The sequence below is a fragment of the Papio anubis genome, chromosome 5 (genome assembly GCF_008728515.1).
Source record: "Papio anubis isolate 15944 chromosome 5, Panubis1.0, whole genome shotgun sequence".
Classification (NCBI taxonomy): Eukaryota; Metazoa; Chordata; class Mammalia; order Primates; family Cercopithecidae; genus Papio; species Papio anubis.
Genome location: NC_044980.1, coordinates 159,552,487 through 159,574,108, shown reverse-complemented (window position 1 = coordinate 159,574,108; position 21,622 = coordinate 159,552,487). Strand labels below are relative to the sequence as shown.

General features: G+C 39.5%; 1 long non-coding RNA gene across 1 annotated transcript in view; it reads left to right on the top strand.

Annotated features, from left to right (window-relative positions):
* The window catches only part of LOC110743571, a 108,028-nt gene that overhangs the window by 27,340 nt on the left and 59,066 nt on the right, over positions 1-21,622 (top strand). Inside the window, exon 2 of the long non-coding RNA XR_002522861.1 lies at positions 8,784-8,878. This is a non-coding gene — a long non-coding RNA (uncharacterized LOC110743571). The remainder of the gene's footprint in view (positions 1-8,783; positions 8,879-21,622) is intronic.

Genomic DNA, 21,622 nt, shown 5'->3' with positions numbered 1-21,622 from the left:
TCGACATAAATATGTTAATCAACTGTGTCAGACTCTGTACAGGACACTAGATAAACAGTAGTGAACAAAACAGACTGTTTGCACTTGTTGAGCTTATACACTAGTGTTGACCAACAGTGTATATATAAGCACATAAATATTATGTCTTGTCATGTTCTAGTAAACCAGCTCTCCAAATAAAAGTCCTGACTGGTAGTATTGCCAGTTGCCACGGTGTAAATATTTGCAACATGGCAAATTTCAAGTTTTAATATTTAAAAAAAATCACCTGGCAAATTTTTGAGAAATTTAGTAATTGACTTCCATGAGCAGGTATGGCTATGTCAGATAGTATTCAGTGCTATGGAGAAATATAAAGCAGGTGTGGATAAAGTGTGAAGAGACTTTTAAGGAAACCGTGTTAGTTTGTGAATGACATGTGAGCAGATATTTGAAGGAACTGGGACACCAATTTTGTGAGTATCTTGAAGAAAATAATTTAAGACAAAATGAAGGTTGGGTGCGGTGGCTCACGCCTGTAATCCCAACACTTTGGGAGGCCATGGCGGGCAGATCACGAGGGCAGGAGTTTGAGACAAGCCTGACCAACATGGTGAAACCCCATCTCTAGTAAAAATACAAAATTTAGCCTGGCCTGGTGGCAGACGCCTGTAATCCCAGCTACTCAGGAGGCTGAAGCAGCAGAATCGCTTGAACCCAGGAGGTGGAGGCTGCAGTGAGCCAAGATCGTGCCATTGCACTCCAACCTGGCAACAGAATGAGACTCTGTCTCAGGAAAAAAAAAAAAAAAAAAAAGAAACAGAAATGCATAGGCCTGAGGTAGGAGCATGCCTGGAACAAGAAGAAGGGTGTGGTTATGGCAGAGTGAGCAAGTGGGGAGGAGAGGTGAGGTTGGATGAGATCGGAGAGCCTAGCAACCCCTTTCAAGAACTGCCATTGTTACTCTGAATGAGACGGAGCACCTATGGATTGGGGCAGAGGAATAAAAGGATTGATAATTATGGTCACCCTAACACAATAACTGTTGTCATGTTCTGACTCCAAAACTAATAATAAACCTAATATATAGTATAGAAATCCTACTGCAGTCATTACGAACGCAAGTGCAAAATCTTTTTATAAGCCTACAGTGGGAATTTTCCTTTATAAATGTCAGTTACAGATGTACGAGCAGCAAATGTCTTTGTGGATAACTTAAAGTCCTTGTTTGTAGTTCCACCAACAACTCGCATATCTGGCAAACACAAATGTTTGTCTGACAGTTGCTGGTCTATACTTATGGTAAACATCATTCCAGGTTGTTGTACTATAAATTTCCTTTGGGGATGATTTTATGAGACCCATTTTGGATTTTAAGGGGACATCCCTGCACAGGTTTAATAATAGCATAAGAGATATTCACAGATTTTTATAAAAAACTGATTTTTAATGTTAAGACTAGTTTTAATATAAGTGATTTTTGTGCTAATAGCTTTTCAAAGTGCCACTTAACTGCATATTATAGCTAAAGAAGAATGTGGGTAACATTGCAAGAAATAATTCTACATTCCTTCTCCATAAAACTCTGGTCTTGGTTTGTGAATTGCACTAATGAGGTCTATATATGAGGTAGTTAATACCCACTTGGCCTTCTTACAAATGCATGCCCTGACAAGAAGAGGGCTCTATAAGAGAATGTGAATGATTCTACAAAAACCCATGAGAAGCATCAGACAAAAAGAGAAAAATATAAAACAGGTGCCTCTTATTAAGCACTTAGTATTTGCCCAGCACAATGCTAAGCACTTTGTTTACATTAGCTCCATAATTTCCTTTGAGCTAAGTACTGTTTATAGGTCAGGTTCAAAGAATTTAAGTGTCATACAAAGTCACATGAGCGGTAAGTGGCAATGGTAGGACTTGACTCTGCAGCCTGTGCTCCTTCATGCCTGCCATGTGTTGCTGCCTACAGGTAGAGTCAGATGTAACTTTATCATATATAAGAGTAGCACATGGCTGGGTGTGGTAGCTCACGCCTGTAATCCCAACACTTTAGGGCAGATCCCCTGAGGTTAGGAGTTTGAGACCAACCTGGCCAACATGGTGAAATCCTGTCTCTACTAAAAATACAAGAATTAACCAGTCGTGGTGGTGGACATCTGTAATCCCAGCTACTCGGGAGGCTGAGAAAGGAGAATCACTTGAACCCAGGAGGCGGTGATTGCAGTGAGCCAAAATTGCGCCACTGCACTCCAGCCTGGGCAGCAGAGCGAGACTTGATCTCAAAAAAAAAAGTAGCAGACATTACCCTAAAGATGTTTCCCATTTAAAATCTTACAAATTATCCCACAAGTCCCCACAAGTCCCTAAGGATTATGACAGCTATAGCCACACAGAAAATTTTGCTTTTCTACCCGTCATGAACCATTTAAATTTCCTAAGTCAGCATTTCCCAAAAGATATTCAATGGACCACTAATCAATTACATGTCCTTTTTATGGTATACTGTGGCCAGATTGGTATGGGATATATTGGGTAAACAAAGTTATATAGATTATTGTTATTTATTTAATTGGTTTTTAGGACCTCTTCGATTCTTTAATAATGTTCTTTGAAAATTGCTAAGAGGTCAGATAATTCACTTTGTTTCCTAAACATATTTGATTGAAGAACATTTTCTTTCAATACAGTAACACGGGGAATGCTTTGCAAGAGCACTTTTTGGAGAGCTTCCTCTCACTTATGCTTAAGTTCAGGTTTATAACACAAATAGAAGCATCATCTCTTCAGGAGAGTGCCCATCCAAGAGTTCAGTATGATTTCAGAAGAGGATGAATCAGAGCCACACACTTGTTTCTGTTTTAAAAACTCTGGCCCTAGTTCAACTTCTGACAGAGATGTGTAGATCTCACTAAAATCAAAGAATGAAATTGTATTCCTTGAAGATAACTCTTATCACATTCTTAGACACCTTGGGGTTTTTATTTTATTTTTATGTTTTGGAACGGGTAAGATAGTGAACATCACCCCCAAACAAGCTTGCTTAGTTATAGACACTGACTAGAGGCAAGAGCTGAATCCTTGGATCCTTCCATCTTCACGTGGCATTTTCTCACTCACAGAAAGTGTCTATGTATCTGTGTGTATGCCTGTGTGTGTACACATATGTATGTGTTCCTTGCAACGCCTTAGGGGAAATTTTTGGTCTTATCAAAATAACATTACTATCAGAATTTAGTCATTTAATCAGCCTGAATTCCTGAGTAGACATAGCAAATTGCTCCCCAGAACCAGAAAAATTAAGGGAGGAGATCCTCTGACAGAAATCCTCTAACTGCCTCATTGGACATGTTCCTTTTGCCTTTGAATAAACTATGCTCTGAACTGTATATCAGAATATCAAAATCATCATGTACTAAATGAGGAAGGCATTATTATATAGAATAGCGTGGGCTTCTATGTCCGTGAGGGCTGAATCCAATCATAGCTCTATCCACTAACTCCCAGGCTGTGTGACTTATTTACTTATGTATTCATTCACTTATTCATTCCAATCATGCTTATATTAAGCAAATTCTTATGGATTGCCTTTTATATTTCTAAACTTGTTTTCATCACAAGTTCACAGTGCAAGGCAGATAAGCCTTTGAGCCTCACTTTCTTCATCTATAAATTGGGAATTTATGGGACTGGTAGTGAGAATTAAATGAAACTATGTATATAAAGTATCTAGTGTAGTGCCTGGTGCACAACAGGGGCTTAATAAATCCTAGTGATCGTTAAACCAAGGGTGATAATAATACTTCCTGATTTCTAACCAGCTGAACTGAACAGTTCACACAAGTATATTCCTTTGCATGGGAGGGGAAAAAAGCAGCTGCTTATATTGTGGGTTTGTTTGGTATTTTTTTTCCGTTAAATAGCTATAATTTCCAAAGTATTTACTCCTTGCAGTCTAGATAATAAAGGCTGTTTTATAGGAAAGATGCTATCTTAGGGGAATATCATTGTAGGTGACATTACCTATGAATGCTTTAATTCTTATTGGTTTATCAGATTAGTTTACAAATTGCCTGGCAAGTCCCTAAGAGAGTGGGAAGCTGGAAGGCACATTACATGAGAAAAGACCAAAAGAGATCTTTGGACAAGGGACTGACGGGAGAGCTGCAATATTAGGAGGCTCTCAGAAGCAAGGGAATGGAAGTTCTAAGACAGAAAGGAGAAAGAGGATAGATACTTACTAAAATTTTGCAATATTCTCTTCAGATTAAAACTACAGTTTTTATCATTGCCTATGAGACTTACATGAGCCAAAAACCCATGCATCACTCTTTTCCTCATCTTATACTATTCTTTCTTTGTTAATTGCACTTTGGTCTCACAGAGCTTCTTTCTGGCCATCAAACTCCCAGCATTCCCCTGGTCTCAGTTCAACAGAATTGAGGTTTTTGTATTTGCCAAGGTTCTACTATTTGTAATGATTCCTTCCACATTTTCCACCATTTTGTAATAGTAATGGTTGGCTCCAAGGTCTCAGCTCATTGAAGAGGTCTTCTCTGACCACCACACCAAAGAAAGCCTCAGATAGGCCAGGCACAGTGGCTCACACCTGAAATCCCAGCCCTCTGAGAGGCCGAGGTGGGTGGATCACGAGGTCAGGAGTTCGAGACCATCCCGACCAACATAGTGAAACCCTGTCTCTACTAAAAATACAAAAATTAGCCAGGTGTGGTGGCACATGCCTGTAATCCCAACTACTGGGAGGCCAAGGCAGGAGAATCTCTCGAACCTGGAAGGCAGAGGTTGCAGTGAGCCGAGATCGCCACTGCACTCCAGCCTGGGCGACAAAGCGAGACTGGGTCAAAAAAGAAGAAAAAAAAAAAAAAAAAACAGAAAGCCTCAGATAATCTCCAACATATCATTCTATTATTGTTATTACATTTACCATAATCTAAAAACTTCTTTTTAAGCTTAATTAGGCTTTGTTTTTTTTTCGTTTTTCTTTTCTTCTTCTTCTTCTTTTTTTTTTTAGATGATATCTTGCTCTGTTGCCCAGACTGGAGTGCGATGGTGTGATCTGGGCTCACTGCAACCTCCACCTCCCGGGCTCAAGCAATTCTCCTGCCTCAGTCTCCTGAGTAGCTGGGATTACAGGCATGCGCCACCACGTCCGGCTAATTTTTGTATTTTTAGTAGAGACGGGGTGTCATGATATTGGTCAGGCTGGTCTTGAACTCCTGACCTCGTGATCCGCCCACCTCAGCCTCCCAAAGTGCTAGGATTACAGGCATGAGCCACCATGCGGAGCCTTAATTAGGTTTTTAATTATCTGATTCCACTCTGGTTTTCAGAATATAAGCTCTAGATACACAAAGTGTTTGTCTTTTTTGTTGCTGTATCTCTAGCACTAGGAATTATGACTACCATCTAGTAGAGTCTCAATAAAAAAACTGTTGAATGAATAAATGATTTAATACCAGCATAAATAAAATCCTTCAAAGGTATGTTGAGAAGTGGCAAAGAGTAACTTCACCAAATTGATAATTTTGCCTAGGGCCAAAGCTGAATGTAACATTAATAATGTTCATTGATATTTTCTGGACTAATTTTGACATCTCTAATGAAAGAATTATTCCTTCATGCATGCAATTCAGGGAAATCAGTTATTATTCTAATCAATGTCTTGCTACTTTGAGCAATGGTTATTTTGAATCACCATAACGGTGTGTTTGACCATGTGTCTTGAGAACAATTTTCCATCTTTACATTTTTATTTAGTATAGGGGAGAGGTGATTTTTTAATATGTGTATGGAGGATTAATAATTATGTAGATACTTGTTACGTAATAACATCATCAGAAAGAACAATAACAGCTTTTATTTTAACGGATTCTAGGCAAAATATCATTACCTTTATTCTCCCCTCAAAATAAATAACCAAATAATTACTTATCTTGTTTCATTTTCTTAGTGACAAGTTTCATTAGTTTAAGACATTTGTAGAATCTCACAATTTCCATATTTGCTATCATATTACTTCTAAGGATGTCAAATTCCTGCTAACCCACAAATAAGAGACTCAATGCCTGTATGTCAAACACAAGGTGTCTTCCAGAGCTCAAAAACATCTTGTGCTACAAACAGAATGGCAATTACTGATGCAAAAAACGTATAGCTCCCTCAAGGCTTTCAGAAATCTTGATTATTTAATCAGTGTTCTTGATTTGTAAGGCTAGGTAGTTGATGGCTCCCAAAATGTGTCACGTTGGACATTAGCCAGATGGAATGCCAGTTTTCATTTGAGATTAAAGAGGTAAAATCCAACAAGAAAGGTTTTCCACCACCTCGGACTATAGCTCAACTTATATCAGATGACAAATAAAACTTGGCAGTCTGCTTTGCCCATGATTTTAAAACAGATACTTCATTGAACTGTCAGTTACCAAATGAGGTGATTAACTCTGATGTTGATTAAAATTTTATTCTATGTTTTTATAACTGACAAGTCTCTCTTTTCTTTTTGGGGGGAATCTAGTTCTTTCCATTTAATTCTCACCTCTTGTTTAAGGTTTCATTATGCCATTTAGGTTTTGATATACACACTTACTGGTGCTATTTTCAAGGCTTTTCTATTGTATACTTGCAAAATTAATGTACCGTATGTATTACATAGCAGGAACCTAATGAATGTACAGTATGCATTACATAGCAGGAACCTAAATCACATGCATTTCTTTCATAGTTATACATAGGAATACCATAGTGATGTTTTACTTAACTGCTTGCAGATATGCCTCTTTCTCTCTTTTAGTTGTTTGATTTTATCTGTACAGAGTTTTGGTTTTTAGAACGTTGGGGCCCTAATTTACACCAACAGCATACTTGAGATTGACAGCTCTACTAAAAAAATAGGTGATAGCTACAAGGAAAGGGACGGGACAGCAGCAAGTAGTCAGACAAAAAGTGTTTACTAATATCAACACTAAGAAAATAAAGGGGCTGGGCACAGTAGCTCACACCTGTAATCTCAGCACTTTGGGAGGCCAAGGCGGGAGGATCACTTGAGGTCAGGAGTTCAAGACCAGCCTGGTCAACATGGTGAAACTCTGTCTCTACTAAAAATAAAAAAAAAATTAGCCTGGCATGGTGGCACGTGTGTATAATCCCAGCTGCTCGGGAGGCCAAAGCATGAGAATTGCTTGAACCTGGGAAGTGGAGGTTGCAGTGAGCTGAGGTGGTGCCTCCAGCCTGGGTGACAGTGAGACTCTGTCTCAAAAAAAAAAAAAAAAAAAAAAAAGAGAAAGAAAGAAAGTAAAGGAAGGCCTGGGAGTCTGAAGTTCAAGAGTTCAGGAAGAAGTAGTCAGTTCAGATGTCCAGGCTGGAGAGAAGCCAGCATTCCAGGCCTGGAGGTACATTAAATAAAGGACACCAGTGACCAGGTCACTAGGCTGCGCCTGACCAACAGACACAATTATATTTGTTGGGAGTATCATTTCATATGACACTTTCCCTTTCTTTGGCTTCAATCCTATGAAACTTCTTTCAATTTTCTTACCAGACCTTACCCTCTCTCATTTTGGGGCTTGGATAATAAGTTCCCTCTCTGTAGGTCACTCTTTCCTGTTTCTCTCCCCTTCCCCCAATATTTCCCTGGCTATAAGTTGCTTCCCTCCCAATTTTCAGTTCCATATCACCTCTAGCAGGAAGATGTTTCTGACTACATATGTGCAGGTGGAGCCCTAGGATTCTGTTATTCTGTATAGTAGGTGCTATGTACCTTGAAGGTAAGGATTGTATTGATCCTCATCCATTCCTGTATCTCTAGCATCCAGCGTAGCACCATCCAATTGCCTAATAAATATTTGTTGAAGTAAAAAAGCATTGCCTATGGGTGTGGGTGGCTATGGGCACTTGCGTATAAGCAGGAAATTGATTGCAGCCTTTTGAAGAGCAAGCATTAAGGTGGTAGAAAAACTGATATCCGGAGGGGCAGGGCTAAAGGAACTGAGGTTCTTGACAGTGATATAGGATGAGGGTCTAACTCCATAGAACTCAGGCGATCTGCACATGGCAGTCTCCCAGAAGTGCTTGGTTTAGTTAGTGTAAGCCACTAAGCCTAGCCTAATACTAATAATGCTTTCCAATCTCACTGCACTTCATACTCAAAGGATATTTATTGAGCTTTATAAACACTGATTAATCATCCTTGCCCCAGTGAGGGGGGTAAGAGTTATTATGCTCATATTACATCCGGAGAGGAAAACCATTTAAGTACATGAGAGAGCATGATGGATTAAGTGGTTAACCCAAGGTCAGGCAGTGAGTCATGGAGAGCTGGCACTTAGACATGCAGTTTTAAACTTGCAGCTCTGGGCTTAGTCTATTAAGCACAGAACTGGAAGTTGGATGGCTTCCCTGACCCCCTAGAAGGGATGAGCAGCTCCCTCTTCCATGCTTCCCCATCTCCATTGGCCCTACCATTGCCATTATCTTACTATGCTGTCCACGGCTATAATTGTGAGATGTGGACACCATGCGGGGATTCTCTGGGTCTCCTCCCATGAAGGGAGGCAGAGGTTTACTAGAGAGCTACCTTAACCATCCTTCACCTTCCTTTAATCTCAGCAAGATGCAAGAAATCTAGCTTTATCCTTTCTTATTTACATGTATCTGAAAAGCAGATGAAGAGGATAACAAACAGAAATTCAATACAATTCTCCCTCAATTAGGGAAAATCTAATAACTACCTAAATATTCAGTGAATGAATATTAATTCAAATTATCACTATTTTACAACTTTGCAGCCATTCAACATAGTGCATCAGAAGTGATCTTGCAACACATCAGCAGTTCTGGTACATGAATAAATGAAAAAAGCAAGTTACAAAACGTTACAGAGGTAAGTCTTATTTTGTAAAATAAAATATATGTATCAACACAAGAAACTCTGGAAGGATATCTGTTACCAGATAGCAATGATGGTTATCTCTAGGAAGTAGGATTATGGGTGTCTTTATTTTATTGCTCTATATTTTCTGACTCTTTTGAAAAAATCATGTAGTGATCTTATAATGAGAACCAAACTTTGTTTTAATTTTGAAAAAAAAATAAACAGATGCCTCTTGAGAAAGAATGGATTTTGATCCACTGGAATCATAAACCAAGCACCAGCTGCCACCTGAAAATCTCAGCATTAAAGTAAGCCACAGACTCCTGAACATACTCAAGCTTGTGTTCGCCCTCTCCCTTCCTGACATGAGAAATCGAATGATTCATTCTGTTCTCCTCCACCTTACCCTGACATAGCAAAGATGGAATGTGCACTATTTCCAAATCAAAATAGGCACGGTGCAACAAGAAGCACTTCCAAATGATGAAATTAGATTAGAAGTTAAGACAAAATATGTTTAACTGGCTTTTAAAGAAATTTGGTGGAACACATTACTATAAACAGTACATTTGGGCAGCCAAACAAACTTTGCCCAGAGAAAATCAATTTTACTCCTCAAACAATGAGAAAAATTACTTTTGATTCGACATTAAATATTGTTGTAAGTATTTTTAAGAAGGATTTCTATAATTCTGTGTAGAAATAGGAGTCAAAGGATGCCTTTGTTTCCATGGTAACAGTCTCCCTTGGCAGAGCCAAGGATGAAGTAGCATACATTCGCCCTGCATATATTTGGCCAATCAATAAACAAAGGACTTAATCTGCATGCATCACATTAGGAAAGTGGTCAAGGTGTTGATGATTAGGAAAGGGTGCAGAGGGGGTGTTTGAGAATTCTGGGTTCAATCATCCAGCCTAATTTTCAACTGAGTGTTGTTAACACTTTCTTCATTAGAAGCCCATTATGAAGATAAACTATTGCTGAAATGCCTGTAGATCCTTGAAAAATGGAAATCATCATTACAAAATGTTAACATGCCAGTGTGTATAAAGGTGATAAACTAGGATAGGAGTATGAAGACAATGTGTAATACCACGAAAAAAAGGCACATACCTTGGAGCCCCAGAAATAATGATAATAATAACAGCTAATATTTCCTAAGCATTCACTATAGGACAAGCATAAGCTAAGTGCATTATGTGAATTATTTCATTGAATCTTTCAAACAACCTCAAGAATTACAACTATGAGTTTTGATTACCATTTTGCATATGATGTGAGAACTATTATTACTCTAGTTTTGCTGATAAGAAACTTGCACTTAGATTCCAGTAAACAGCCCAAGGTCTTCTGTCTTGGGAGTGTTGGAGGCAGCGGTCAAATCCAAGTTGGTGGGCAGACCCAGTGTTACAGTCAAACCCAAGCTTTGAGCTACAGGGGCATGTTCTATTCACCACCCCACATGGCCAGCTTTGCCAGTAATCAACAAGGTGACCAGGTGAAAAAGCTATTTTACCCCTTTGAGCCCCAGACTCTTCATGAGCACCTAAAAGCTTATAGGAGGTTACAACGAGATAATGTATGTATACTCTTTTCTTCCTCTTGAAAGCTGTCAATTCCTCAGAACTTACTTTAGTTATTGTGAATATTGACAGTTTTTAACTTATTTGGCATGAGAGAGAGCTAAGAATTAATTATTAGCATGCTAAAATACCATATTACTTTTGAATGCAACTTCCTTCCCCTTGAACATTTGAACAAAATTACCAATAAATAACATGCACACATGTGCACTTGTACACACACACACCCCCCCATGAGTTTTTTCACTTATTTTCTTGCCCTTGTCACATGAAATGGCCACAAGACATAGGGTTTCAGAAATGTCAGCAGAGGGAAATGTGATAAAGAAAACAGTCATCAGAAAACTAGCTCTGTGACTTTGGGGACATTTGTGGCATTACTTCCCTGGGCCTCAATTTCCTCTGCTGTAGCAGGAAAGAGTTGAAGGTTACTTCTTCCGAAGAACATTCCAGGGGTAACTATCCATGATACGACTGTGTCTGTGAACTGAGTGGCCTTGCTCATATGAGCCCTCTCTATTCCTTGTGTTTATTTATTTATTTTGGACTTTTATACCCGGCTAAAGAAAATGATCCTTTTCAAACCTCCTGCACATGCCCTCCCTTCCAAGTGGCTTTCTGCACCTCCTAGAATCATCTTCATAACTGAGGCTTCTACGACGTAGCCCTGTGATGAAAACTTGATAAAATTCTTTTTCCAGTTTTTTCAATGAAATGTTTGTCCCTCAATCATGTCATTAGACAAATTATTATTCTGGGATAGAGACCGTAAAACGGGGAATGGGACAGCAAATAAGTGCCCCAAATAAGTATAAATAAGTGATCCAAATATCACCCAATATTCTGAAACATCAACCGAGGTATCAATAATAAGCAAAAACAGAGGCATTTTAGTAGATCACTTATTGAGCAATCGAATTATGTAAGTGTTTCACTTGTCCAGTCTTTATCATCAAATAAAGTATTTCTGTCACCTTTTGCCGGGTTCATTTTAAATGATTTCATAAGGCATTCTAATTAGCAACATCTACTCAGAAAAGCAGTATTGAGCATTTGTGTTTTACTTGATGCATTTCCTTGGATAAAATCATAAATATGGTCCCTGAATTTCATAGCCACCTGAGCTTAACATGAAGCTTATATTAATGCCATCTATAGAGCATGTTTTCCTGAAAACTTGACAAGTGAGTACACAGAACCTCTCTTTCTTTGATCACGTGGAGATAGGAGTTTTGTGCCATAAAAGGCATAGCCCAAAGTGTCAATTGTTTAACTCCCTAAGAGGCAGGCCCATGGTTGTCTTAAATGCCAGCTTCAGGTTGAAGTCACCTGGAATGGTGTTTCAGAGAAATCCTCTTTAGTATAGGGGAGGCTTGTAGTCTCAGAAATCATTTCATGTTGGAATTGGGAATAAAGACAGTCCTCTCACCATCCTTCTAAAGTGGAATTTGCCAACTGCTGGCCCACAGGTTATCCCCAGAAGGGATTATATAGGCTGCAGTGGTAGCTAAATAGTGTTTTACATTTGAATTAATTGCCAATGTTTAAAAATCATTAGATTTCACTGCTTCTCTCAAAAGATCTGGCAACTCTCGAGCTGCGTTCCCACATGGCGACCATCTGCTGGGGCTGAGTAGGGGCTGCTCGCACTCACAGGGGCGTGTAGTATCAAGCGCCCTCTTCCCCCCTCCCCCGCGGTGTTTGCTCTTCAGTATGGCTCACCGTCACCATCTGAATAGTTCTTTACAGCTGGGCCACTTCACCCAGGTTTACTTTACCCAGACTGTTAAGCACGTAATAGTAAGCGTGGCTTGGACACCAACCAATAGTAATTATTACAGGCCCCACTTTGACAACCTAGGAGAAGGGTTCCTGGGCTCCCTGCTATGTTGTCAACCCCTTGGTTATAGGACTATTCCCAGAGAGACTAGGAAATCACTCAGGGCACCTGGGGCAGTTTCAGGGTGCCTGGGGTGTTTGAGGCAGCAGGTATCTTCCAACTGATGTGGGAGTGACTGTAGCTAGTGCTGAATGCCAGCCTTGCCTTAGGCATTTAAATTTGTGATCCTAGGTCTAAAGTGAAGTTCTCTGTCCTTAGCAGATATAAATGGACCAAGTTAGAGGGTACCACTCCCAAAGTGAAAACTGTTCCAAACCTGCATTTAGTATTCCCTGTTATTACAACTTCACCCAGGTTGTTTTTTTTTAAAGTCAGTTTCTCAGAGAAAATGTTAAATGGCACGTGAATGACTTCAAATAGAATCGGTCCTATGAGCAGGGAAAAGCATGCTCATTGATAGAGAATCTGAAGCAACATAGTTTTTATATTTCTGTCTTCCATTTGAATTTCATGCAGCGTTTAATTCATGAATTGCTACACTTGATTATGTTTTAATTTAAAGTATTAAATGACTTTCTGTACATTGTAACTGCAAGTTTCAGAATCTCCTAAGAAGCTTCATATATGGTCCATATAGACATTTCTCAGTATCTTCATTACTGCATTTTACACCAGAGACTTTTCTTTTTCTTTTTTTTTTTTGAAACCAAGTCTTGCTCTGTCACCAGGCTGGAGTGTAGTGGTGTGATCTCAGCTCACTGCAACCTCTGCCTCCTGGGTTCAAGCAATTCCCCTGCCTCAGCCTCCCAAGTAGCTGGGATTACAGGCACGTGCCACCACGCCTGGCTAATTTTTTGTGTTTTAGTAGAGGTGAGGTTTCACCATGTTGGCCAGGATGGTCTCAATCTCCTGACCTCGTGATCTGCCCACCTCAGCTTCCCAAAGTGCTGGGATTACAGGCATCATAGACCAGATACTTTTTTATTGGAGGTGAGCTGGGGCTGTCCTGTGCATGTAACATGTTTGCAGCATCCCTGGTCTCTACCTTGTTAATGCCAACAAGAATCCTCAGTTGTGACAACTAAAAATGGCCAAATGTCTCCTGGAAAGCAAATGCCTCTCAAGGAAGAGCCACTGAATTTTGTATCCCACAATTCAAAAGATTCATGTGGCCAATAATGGTCCTGTTTACAGTCCAAAGTGTAATATCATAGTGTATCAACAGGAACATAATGATGACTTATTATTCCTGAGGAACATAATATATGACTACTATTAATAATAGTAATTTGACGATTTGTGACTTTGTCTAAACTGACCTTCTAATTCCCTTTTTTCTTTTGGGAAGATTTGAAAAAGGATAGTTTTAGATAGTCATTTGGTTTCTCCAAACTTTTTGTTTTTTGGGAGTGTAAGAAAAAGTACATACAGCTTTGCTTTATGTCCCCCCATCTTATTAAAGTCCTAGCTAACTTTCATATTTTGGGAAACATTTGGTATGATTTCAAGGTCTTTCCTCAAGAATACTTCCTTTGACTGATTTTGAAAACACACATGTGCTTAATTAACTACTTTGTCTGCAAATAGCAGACTATAAAGAAGAATCAGAGAAGTTATGTTTTTTTTCCACAGCCAAAGGTTGTTTATGGCTTTAATCCTTACTGAGTTCTTCAGAGCTAAGGATTCTTGTGCCCGATTTGTAGAGGCAGTCTGTGAAATAGTTTTTCTTACTCTCTGTTCGGGGTGTTTTCCACAACATTACAATAAACTACTGCTCAAATAATTGACAGGGAACATTGCTAAACTCTGAAAGTGCTTTTGAAACCAGCAAAAATGATTACATTAAGTCCAGTGTTGTTTTAATATTTAATAAAACCAGCATTCACCTAGTTAGAGCTTTTATAGCTGTACTTGTCTCCCTTCTCCCATCACCTGCCTGTAATAAGCCCTGTAGAATCAGCCTCAGGAATAGCTTTGAAATCCTTTCCTCCTCCTCACCTACCCTTCAACATTTGCATGGACATTCATTTTGTCTCCCCTCATTTATTGCAGTGGCCTCCAATTAGAGTCTGGCTTTCTCAAATCGTTCACCATTTTCATGCCACAATTATGGTGTGTAAAACCGAAATCTGACTTTGTCTTTACCTAAAAACTTCCAATCATTTTCCATTGCTAACAAGACAAAAGTCAAATTTTATAAGATATATACATATGTGTCATCCCCCATAAAGCTCCCAAGCATCTTTCTACCCACAGGTCCTGCCAATTCCCACTATGCACTAATTCTTAAGCTCACAGGCTACTAACAAAAGAGCCCACCCTATTTTTTCCCATTTTTGGGTCCCCTTGGTTTGTGACACCCCCTGCTATGCTACCTACAAATGATCTACTACTTCTGGCTGGGTGCAGTGGCTCACACGTGTAATCCCAGCACTCTGGGAGGCAGAGGCAGGCAGATTACCTGAGACCAGGAGTCCGAGACCAGCCTGGGTAACATGGTGAAACCCTGTCTCTACTGAAAATACAAAAATTAGTCAGGTGTGGTGGTGAGCACCTGTAGTCACAGCTACTTAGGAGGCTGGGGCAGGATAATTGCCTGACCCCAGGAGGCGGAGGTTGCAGTGCCACTGCACTCCAGCCTGGGAGACAGAGCGAGACACTGTCTAAAGGAAGGAAGGAAGGGAGGGAGGGAGGGAGGAAGGAAGGAAGGAAGGAAGGAAGGAAGGAAGGAAGGAAGGAAGGAAGGAAGGAAGGAAGGAAGGAAGGGAAGGAAGGAGGAAAATGTTCTACTACGAAAAAGGAAGGAAGGAAGGAAGGAAAGAAGGAAGGAAGGAAGGAGGAAAATGTTCTACTACGAAACCCTTCTGCAGTATCCCCATTCCTGTATGTTCTACTGTCTCCTGGGGAACTGAGCCTGTTCTTGCCAGCTTTTCGGAATCTTTCTACAGTTGCATTTTATAATGTGGTCTTAGAACAATCGATTTGAACATCTGTCTCCAACACTAGACTATGAGTCTCTACAAGACAAAGAACTGTGTGTGATTATTTTTTAATATGTATACTCTTCAATTGGTAAAGGTCTGTCATATAGAAAGACAGTTTTTAAAATATTTATTTCATTTACTATAAAAAGGATCTATCACATGGAATGTAGATATTTACTGAGTAAATGCCTTATTTGAAAACTTATAGTCTATTTAAATAGTTTCTTCAACAAATATTCATTGAATGATTTCTGTGCGGAAGCTCCTATTCTAGGTAATTAATGTATATTCATAGATATAGAAAATAATGGTATCAATAAACTTCCATAGAGTTTATAAATGAGAGATCTTTGAATTAGAGAGGTTGCTTTTCAATGAGTTTTTTAATTCAGGCAGACCTAAGTTAGATACTATTATATAAAATACACAACACTGCACAGTGCCTAACACTTATAAAAAGCTAAATATAGTTTGGTTAACATTATTATTATTATTGATAAGAGAGGAAATATCTCAAATTGAAAACATCCAGGTAATGTGAGATGACAAAGAATTATAATTTAAAAAACCTATCATCTCTAACCAAAATATTTTTCTACAGTTCAATTTATTTTTTAAGTTCATAACTATATTTGTTGAGTCCAGTTAGACAAGAAAAATGCATAAGTAGAATCAGCTGGAGTGAAATGTGCCAAGTATGAAAATATGGACCTGCCACTATCCCTGAAACGCTAAGATTTCCACTTAATATGTAAAAATGTAAATGAAGCTAAGAAATAAAAGTAAATCATGAAATAAAAGATTCATTTTAAATGGTATATTTCTTCTTTCTTTCTCCTTCCTTCCTTCCTTCTTTCCTTTCTCTCTTTTTCTTTCCCTCCCTCCCTCCCTTCCCTCCCTCCGTTTTTCCCTTCCCTTCCTTCCCTCTTTTCCTTCCCTTCTCTCCCCTTCCCTTCCCTCCCTCCCTTCCTTCCTCCCTTCCTTTCTTCCTCCCTTCTTCTCTTCCTTTCTCCCTTCCTCTTTCCTTCCTTCTTCCCTTCCTTCCTCCCTCCCTTCTCCCTTCCTTCCTTCCTTCCTTCCTTCCTTCCTTCCTTCCTTCCTTCCTTTATTCCTTCCTTCCTTCCTTCCCTCCTTCCTTCCTTCCTTCTTTCCTTCTTTTTTAGGGATAGGGTCTTGCTTTGTTGCCCAAGCTAGTCTTGTACTTTTGGCTTCAAGGGATCCTCCCACCTTAGTCTACCAAAGTTCTGGGATTACAGGCATGAGCCACTGCACCCAGCCATTAAATAGTATATTTCTTTTTTTTTTTTTTTTTTTTTTTTTGAGACAGAGTCTTGTTCTGTCGCCCAGGCTGGAGTGCAGTGGCGCCATCTCGGCTCACTGCAAACTCCGCCTCCCAGGTTCATGCCATTCTTCTGCCTCAACCTCCCGAGTAGCTGGGACTGCAGGCGCCCACCAACACACCCGGCTAATCTTTTGTATTTTTAGTAGAGATGGGATTTCACCGTGTTAGCCAAGATGTTCTCGATCTCCTGACCTCATGATCTGTCTGCTTCGGCCTCCCAAAGTGGTAGGATTACAGGCGTGAGCCACTGTGCCCGGCCTTAAATAGTATATTTCTTTATGGTATAGATAGCACCTTTCTATTTATCATAGCATCTAATTCATTAGATGGTAGGTATCATTAACCACATATCTGAGTATCTTTTAAGCAAAGAATAGACAGTGGCCCTCATTTATGGTGGGGTATAAATAGGATATTGTCTCTGTAGCTGAACTTTTTTCATTTTATGCCACATAGTGGTAAAAAAATTTGTGTAATAGTGATTTTTTTATAAGATCATATTTATTCAGGTAAATTATATTGCCTATGGACAATCCGAGGTTGTTTGTTTTTGAAATGGGGCAGCTAGCTATCTTGGGTTTAAAAATTGGTGAAAACATACATTTGATGACCAGGTGTGGTGGCTCACACCTCTCATCCTAGCACTTTGGGAGGCCAAGATGGTTGGATCACCTGAGGTCAGGAGTTTGAGACCAGCCTGGCAAACACAGTGAAACCCCATCTCTACTAAAAATACAAAAAATTAGCTGGCCCTGGTGGTGCACCCCTGTAATCCCAGCTATTTGGGAGGCTGAGGCACATGGATCGCTTGAGGGCAGGAGGCAGAGGTTGCAGTGAGCCAAGATTGTACCACTGCACTTCAGTCTTAGAGACAGATCTTAGAGCACTTAAGTCTTGGAGCCACTTGTGATTTTTGATCACTCAAAATGAGACTAGTCTAAATTGAAGTGTGCACTGCGATCTCAAAGACGTAGTACAACAAATATTATAAAATAGGTAATATATATAAAATAGATCATATAACTACATATAATTACTTGTTGGAATGACATTTTAGATATGTTGAATGAAATGTTAAAATGTTAAAATTAATTCTACCTTTAAAAATGTGACTATTAGAGAATTTTAAATTATATATATGAATCATACAGATCATCTTATATTTCTTTCTTTTTTTTTTTTTTTTTTTTTGAGACAGAGTCTCGCTGTCACCCAGCCTGGAGTGCAGTGGTTTGATCTCGGCTCACTGAAAGCTCCGTCTCCCGGGTTCAAGCGATTCTCCTGCCTCAGCCTCCCGAGTAGCTGGGACAATAGGTGCCCGCCACCATGCCCGGCTAATTTTTTTTTTTTTTTTGCATTTTTAGTAGAGACGGGGTTTCACCATGTTAGCCAGGATGGCCTCGATCCCCTGACCTCATTATCTGCCTGCCTCGGCCTCCCAAAGTGCTGGGATTACAGACGTGAGCCACCGCGCCCGGCCCTTATGTTTCTCTTAAGACAATGTTGGTTTCGACGCTTTGTTCCTAGAATGATTCATACCGTTGTTGTCCATTTGTACTGTGTTAAATACTATTGCAAAAGAATTAAGAGATCAACTGTTCCAGCACCCAGATTTTACAAATGAGAAAACAGAGGTTCAGAGACATTTTTGCATAGGATCAAGAGACTGACTAATTTGAGACACAGCAGAACTCAAGTATATAGCTCTAGATTTCCAGTCTTGAAATAAGTTACTAGCAAAGTAGCGGATATCAATGGACAGTTGTTAGTAGAACAAATGGATAAATACTGTCTTCATGCTGTGTTGCATTCATCTTTTTTCTATGAGATTTTGACATGAATCTTCTTTGTGTGCACTGGGGAGAAAGGCAAAGCAATTGTGTTCAATAACAATAGTGGTAAAGTTAGCTTCATAAAACACCTAATACATTCCAATATGGAGCCTTTCATAGTAAGAGATGTGACTGATGAAAGGAACATGTTAAAATATCTCTGACCATCCCAATACTCCAATGACTTTGTTTACAAAGTAGGAAGAATGAGACTGTGTCGATGAATGAAAAATAAAACCTACATTTCTTGGGAAGGAGGCATCTATCTTTTTCTATTTGTAAATGCTGACGAGCAGAGTTTAAGGAGGGCTAATGTCACCCATTCATCTTAATTAAAGAGTTAATTGCTCGTGTATCCTGATTTAGTCGAGCCTGGGAGCATGGGAAGCCCTTGCCTCTATGTATTTTATTGACCAGTATAATGACATCATCAGTAAGTCTCAGGATTTATTCATGCTTCAGCCTATCCTCATAATGTTAATAGCCTTGTACATGATAAAACTTTCAACAGGAAGAGTCCTTGCGCCTGGCACGGAATACAAAGAGGACAGTGGCAGACGTTGCTAAATGTCTCGCCTCAGCTGTCATTGAAGCATTCCTTCAAAGTCTAGAGTCACAAAAATAGTAAAAAGTAATTTCAAATGCTAGTTTTTAGAAAATACTTGTGTGTGGAATCATGTAGCAAGTTTTTATGACATAGTAAATATCTGAAAGTTAGCAATTTTCATTGAATCTTACCTAACCAGGTAAGCATGTGTTACAGCGAGAATGAGAGTCTACTGTTAGTGTGTTCAAAACAAGTGTCTTAGAAATAGAGTTGGCTGGGTGGGCACGGTGGCTCACACCTGAAATCCCAGCACTTTGGGAGGCCGAGGCAGGTGGATCACCTGAGGTCAGGAGTGCGAGACCAGCCTGACCAATATGGTGAAACCCCATCTCTACTAAAAATACAAAAATTAGCCAAGCGTGGTGGCCCGTGACTGTAATCCCAGCTACTTGGGAGGCTGAGACAGGAGAATTGCTTGAACCCGGGAGGCGGAGATTGCAGTGAGCCAAGATCATGCCAACGCACTCCAGCCTGGGCAACAAAGTGAGACTCTGTCTGAAGAAAACAAAACAAACAAAAAAAGAGATAGAGTTGGCTAAGGAGAATGTCTTTAAAACACACACACACACACACACACACACCCAGATTCAGAAAAAATTGAGACCGAATAATTTAGCCATGAATTAGATGAAGGGATTCCTAAAAAGAAAGGTTTTTAACCATTATAAAAGAATATTCCTCAAAGTTCTCTACCATTTTCTCAGAAATAATGTGTTTAGGTGAACTAACAGGCTATAGTAAATACATGACTAATTTTGCACTAACACCCTTTGCTAATACATTTTAAAAAATGAAAAAAAGAGGCAAAATCAAGGAACAGCAGGGAAAAAGTACTATCTTGAGGGCATACAGAGCAGAAACACGGAAATGATGTTCAGAGTTAATGGGCCTTTTTGTGTCTCTTTTCACATGGAGCTACAAGCGGTTCTAGTTAAAAGTTAATTAAAGTTAGTGCCCTGCTTCTGCAAACAAAACTGGCTCAAGAATCATCCCAAATTTGAGTTGCTGATTACATATTAAATATCATGTTACAGCCAAGGTAAGTACACTGTGGTTATAAAAGGTACAAAGACAGAAGGTGAGAAGGTGGAAGTTAAATATACATCATTGTCCTACATAGAAAAGTGTTGTGTTCTCTTGTAGGCGGAGGCATCACAATAGCCTTGTGACCTTGGGCAGGTCACTTCACTTGTCTGTTTCTCAGTTTGCACATTTGTAAAATAGTGACAGGTATAGGACTTTTCCCACAAAGTTATTGTGAAGGCTACATGAGTTAGTGAACTCAAAACACTGCCTAGCAGGTGGTAAGCATCATATATATATGTAAACCATAATCATTATTCTTTTTTTTTTGGAGATGGAGTCTCACTCTGTCACTCAGGCTGGAGTGCAGTGGCGGGATCTTGGCTCACTGCAACCTCTGCCTTCTGGGTTCAAGGGATTCTCCTGCCTCAGCCTCCCAAGTAGCTGAGATTACAGGTACCTGCCACCACATCTGGCTAATTTTGTATTTTTAGTAGAGATGGGGGTTTCACCATGTTGGCCAGGCTGATCTCAAACTCCTGACCTAAGGTGATCTGCCCGCCTTGGCCTCCCAAAGTGCTGAGATTACAGGCGTGAGCCACCGTACCTGGCCCATAATCATTATTCTTGTGAATAATTTTGAGTCTGTCCTTTTAGAGGGGCACTTTACTATAGAATTTGGCTTTCAGTCTTAGAGATTTCATTTTTCCATTGTCTTCTTGAAGTTTTTATTTTTTTATATATGAGGAAAAATAATTTTGTTATAATTCTACCTAATAGCATACACATGCACACAAACACCCACACAGAGACACACATATAGGCAGCATTGTGTTGCAGTTAAGGCCCAGGACTAGGAAGTAAAACAAACGTGGACTCAACTGGTTTCTAGCTCTGTAGGTTTGTTTGTTACCTTGGGAAACTAGCCTAACATTCTAAGCTCAAGGTTTCTTTTCTTTTTCTTTCTTTTTTTTTTTTTTTTTTTTTCTTTTAAGACAGAGTCTCACTATGTTGCCCAGGCTGGAGTGCAGTGGCGTGATCTTGGCTCACTGCAACCTCTGCCTACCAGGTTCAAGCGATTCTCCGGCCTCAGCCTCCCAAGTAGCTGGGATTACAGGCGTGTGCCACCATGCACGGCTAATTTTTTTGTATTTTTAGTAGAGATGGGGTTTCATCATGTTGGTCAGGCTGGTCTTGAGTTTCCAACCTCAAATGATACGCTCACCTCTGCCTCCCAAAGTGCCGGGATTACAAATGTGAGCCACCTCACTCGGCCTCTGGGTTTTTTTTTTTTTCTATCAAATGAAGATAAAAATAGGATACTCATATAGTAGTTGTGAATATAATGGTTGTGAAATCTTAACATAGTATCTGGCACCTAAGAAAATAATGATAACATTTTCTACTTTTCCTCTTTTAATTACGACAAGGAAGACAATGATGTATATAAAAAGAGGAAAAATCAAGAAAGGCATATTCTTGAACACTCATGGTGGTTGTCTCTGGGGGTGAGATAATGAGTCTTTTTTTTCTCTTTTTTA